Source organism: Talpa occidentalis, unplaced genomic scaffold, assembly GCF_014898055.3.
Source record: "Talpa occidentalis isolate TD23 unplaced genomic scaffold, MPIMG_talOcc4v2.1 talOcc4.15, whole genome shotgun sequence".
NCBI classification, from domain to species: domain Eukaryota; kingdom Metazoa; phylum Chordata; class Mammalia; order Eulipotyphla; family Talpidae; genus Talpa; species Talpa occidentalis.
The window spans coordinates 33,054,142-33,058,751 of NW_023601543.1; positions in this window are offsets into that span (position 1 = coordinate 33,054,142).

Sequence of the window (4,610 nt, forward strand, 5' to 3'; positions counted from 1 at the left end):
ACCACACCATGCCCACTACCAAAGTACTAATGACCCTCCATCTTAGTCCATTGGCCTCCCTCCATCCTTTACTCCCCCTCCCGCCTCTGGTGAATCCAAAAGTTGGTTTGGTTTTGGTTTTGTCGGTTCCTTTCTTTTGTTCTTTATAGTCCCATGAGCAAAACCATTCTATTTTTGCCTTCTCTTCTGACTTATTTCATTTAGCACAGTCCCCTCCAGTTCCATCCACGCAAACGACAAGATTTCATCTAGTTTTATAGGTGAATGGTATTCCATTATGTGGATCCGCCACATCTTTTTTACCCAGTCATCCATTGTTGGGCACTGCCTGCAGTTTCTTTATTTTTTTAAAAAGATTTATTTTATTTATTTATGCACACAAGAGCTGGGGTGCAGGCCAGAGGTACGGGGGTGAGAGGATTCACCAGAGACAGAGTGGGGAACAGAACAGGCAGACTGACTGAAGGTAGCAGCAGGTGAGACAGGAAAGGTCCCCTTCGCCTCACCTCCCTGGCCAGGGATGGACTCCTGCTGCAGTGGCTGCGGATAGCTTCATAGTGCTGCATCTTAACCTCTTGGGCCACCAGGGAGGCCCACTGCCTGCAGTTTCTTAAAATGGTTGTGCTTTCACTTTTTTCTTTCACAGTTTGACTAATTCTGTCCCTTGTTGGTTTGTGATGCTTCCTTATTATATATAAGGTTCTTATGTTTTAGTAAGTCAGTTGAAAGGTTTTCTATTCTGTCCCACTGATTTGTTTATTCTTGTGACAGTATGTTTTAAATATTATAATTTCTGTATATATTATAATATCTTATAAGCCTAGTCTCCCATCATTACTCACTTTCAAAAATTTCTTCACTAGTCTCCCCTATTTATTCTTTTTGGCGAGCTTTAGAATCACTTTATCAAAGGGAAAGTATCATTGAGTTTTGACTGGATTGAATTTAACATCTAATTAATTTTTAAGAATTGGTATCCTGAAAAACTTAGCTCCCCCATCCAGATATATGGCATTGATTTCCATTTATTTAAATCCTGGTTGCTAAGAGATAAACTGATATCCTGTGTGTGTGTGTGTGTATGTGTGTGTGTATGTGTGTGTATGTGTGTGTGTGTGTAGAGCTTATTCATATGCATTTTTTAAAAGCTATTACTGGAGATTTTTTGCTATTTTTGTCATTGTGAATGGATTTCTTCCCTTCCATTATATCTTCTAACTGGTTGTTGTTGGCCTACAGGAAAACTATTGATTGGTATTCAGCCACTTTGCTAAACTCTTTTCTGAACTCTCTTGCTAAATCTAAGAGTGTTTCAATGAATTCCCTTGGGTGTTCTCTGGATAGACAACAGAATCAGCTGCAAATAATGATGACTTTTTTTTTGTCTCCCAAATTATACTTCATTTCTTTTTCACAACTCACTGTGGTAGCCACAGGTCAGCTTCTAACATTTGCCTGGTCTGGGGCAAGAGTACAAATGGAGGTCCACTTACCACATGTCAAGAAACCATGAATTGGAACACAAAAAGAAACAAGAAAGCCAATGCTTGTTACTACTGGACAGCAATCATTGCTATGGAAGAATCTATTGCTATTGAGGAAAGAAGGACTTGACAAGTTCATTTGTCTTTTCTTTTACTAAGAACTCCAGCTGCTCAAATTCTCCCTGCACTCCAAAGCAGTGTCTGATATCAGCACCAGCATATCCTCCTTCGGGTCTGGGTACATTTGCCTTTCATTTCAGGTACGTAGGGCAAGAGAGATGAAGTATTCCCCTTACGGTTGAATCGATGTTAAGAATAGATGTTTAGGGTTATGTGTTGTGCTGGCACTGAGCACTGGATCCCAAGTCACACCAGTACCCATATCTTCTTTAATATTTTTTTACTTATCTGTAATATGAGGGGTCCCAGTGCAGAAGGTCCGCCTGCCCAGATCTCAGGCTCGTACTGACAACACTACTACACACTTTTCAATGTCACAGCTTACCTCCCTGGTGGCACAGGGGTTAAAGACAGTGCTATCAAGCTATCTCCAGGCACTGCAGGTGGCTGGGTTACTAAGGCACAGCCAACCTCTCCTGTAGCTCCCTCCCGCTGCTTCCTTCAGCAGTGCATTTCAGGCATTCTGCCTATTCTGCTTCCCACCCTGTCTCTGGTGAATCCTCTCACCCTCTTACACCTCTCCACTATACCCCAGCTCTTGTATGCGAAAATAAATAAATCTTTAAAAAAATAAACGGCACAGCTTAGCTTTGTCTTCAATTGAAGAATACTCTCAGTTAGAAGACTCAAATACCCTGTGTCAAATGACATTCTAACTGCTTCACATAGGTCACCTCATTTATTCCTTATAGCAACCCCTCCAAAGTAGGAACTATTGTTAGGCTTCCATTGGTTAAGTAACTTGCTCAGAGTCACATGCTTGTATGTTCCTGAAACCCAGTTTGGTCTGAAACCAAAAGCCCATTTTATTAACTATAACATTTTACTAACGTCTATTTTATATCACTTTTCATAAGGTTAGCCTTGATCTGAAATGGATGCTCTTTATCCTTACTTGGTTCTGGAGGTAAAATGGAATACTGGATTTTTAAACTTTAACTTGTAACTGATCTGAGATTCCATAGCTAGTTCCAACAAAGACGTGGCGCTCTTTTTGTTGCCTGGTAGGACCTGAGAAATCATGTTCTTAATCCATCTCATTATTTATACCTACCCCTTGGATACTTATTGGTTTTTGTTTAATTTTGGACCGGTTACTGTGTTAGGGGTCACAGACTCACATACTTACAGAGGGTGAAGAGTTAATATAGATGTATAAATCTAGTGAGACACAAGGCAACAGATATAAAGTTTTCTTGTCGTGTGACCTCTGAATGCTCCAGAAATTCTGGGGTAACTGCTAATGAGGTCACCAATTAGAGTGTATTCTTTTGGTGGTTCTTAAAATAGGTCTGAGAACCCCAATTGTCTGTTATTTCCTTGAATTATTTTGTGGGTTGTTCTCTTAGAGTGTTAATGTTATTACTTTGATTCTGGTTTGCTTTTACTTGATGTCTTATCCAAAGGAGCATCGTTTCCCCTATTTGTTATCTCACCAGACAAGGGAGGACATCTGGGGTCCCTCAGTCCCATCCCAACCTCCAACTCAGCCAGGTAAGCTGGGCGCAAACCAGCGGCTGGAAAATCAAAGGAATGGACCAGAAGGCCCTGCTCCAGGCTGGGAAGGGTATCTTGAGACCCTTTAAGTCAAGATTAAAAAGAGGATTCCAGAAACACTGGTGAGGGCAGACAAGAAGCCAACATTTACCGATTAGCAAAAGAGCAAGGAAAGCGCTCTGGGGTGATGTCCCTGGGTCTGAGAAAGATTCTCTGAGGGGCTGGGCATGGGGTCTACATAGGTTTTAGGGCTGAGATTTGAGAACAAAGAAATTCAACTTGATTGAGAAAGCAAGGCAAGTGGACTTGCCAAACTCCGTTTATTATTGCTGAGTGACCATCTCATGGAGGGTGCATGCCTGCAGCTCCTGGTCGAACTGGTCTAGTCTCAAGGTCTGTGACTCTCTTTTTCTCTGGGTTTGCAACTCCATTTTATTCCCCCATAACAGACAACTTGATAGGCTGTGAAAAAAAAAACTCAGAAACACCCAAGCTGGGGAGAAATGAGTGAAAACAATGAGCCAAGGAAATTTATACTAGCAGGTGTCCAGACCCAAAGTCATAGGTTTTTAACCAACTGTTTACCAACTCGTGGGAAAAGCAAATTTAAATGGCAAAATCTGGAAAGTTTTTACTTGAGTACTGTCCTGTCCTTGTCGCAGGAACCTTCCTGTCTCGGTTATGGGAGAGGCTAACTATGACATGTATGAGAAAAATACATGCAGAGTATTCTGCCTTGTCAAAGTGATCCTAATACAAAGATTGTGAGATCCACAGCTGATGAGGTACAATACTCATACTGTTATAGGACAGGGAGTGGGGCAGCCCAAACCCCGCAAACCTGCCTATTCTAAATGGGTTCTGCCATCCGCCGCATCAACACAAAACATAGGAGACTTTAATGGGAAGGAACTTTAATTAAACTAGGAAACAATACAGGTAAGGCAAAGAGTCTAGTTTCTAAATGAAGCACCCAAAGTTACCCATCCCCTCGTGGGTAAAAGTCCATCCATATGGGATCGGCCCAGAACAAGGCCCCAAAGCCTGCTACAAGTATAAAGCATCTTCCAGTGGGGACCCACAGCAAAGGGTCACAAACAACCGGACAAGCCCGGAAGGAAAAGAGCAAAATCAACATCAAGATAAAAGCTGCCATTGTCACCTCCCCACGGGTCTCACCCACATCTGTGTCACCCAGTCCACGACCAAAAGACAAGCGCAGTTTCTTTACGTGTCTCTAGGCTCCATGCGCCTCCTCCAGGTCTCCTTGCTCCATCCTGCTTCCTTCCTCAGTCTCTTCTGCAGCTTCTCCTCTTCCTGCTCAGCTCCACCCTCCCTTGGGTGGGGCAGGGAACCTGGAACTTCCCCCTTTCCTGGGGACCACCCTGTTACAATCCCCCCTTTTAATTTTTATTCCACCATATCTATGGTGGCACAATCTCAGGGTGT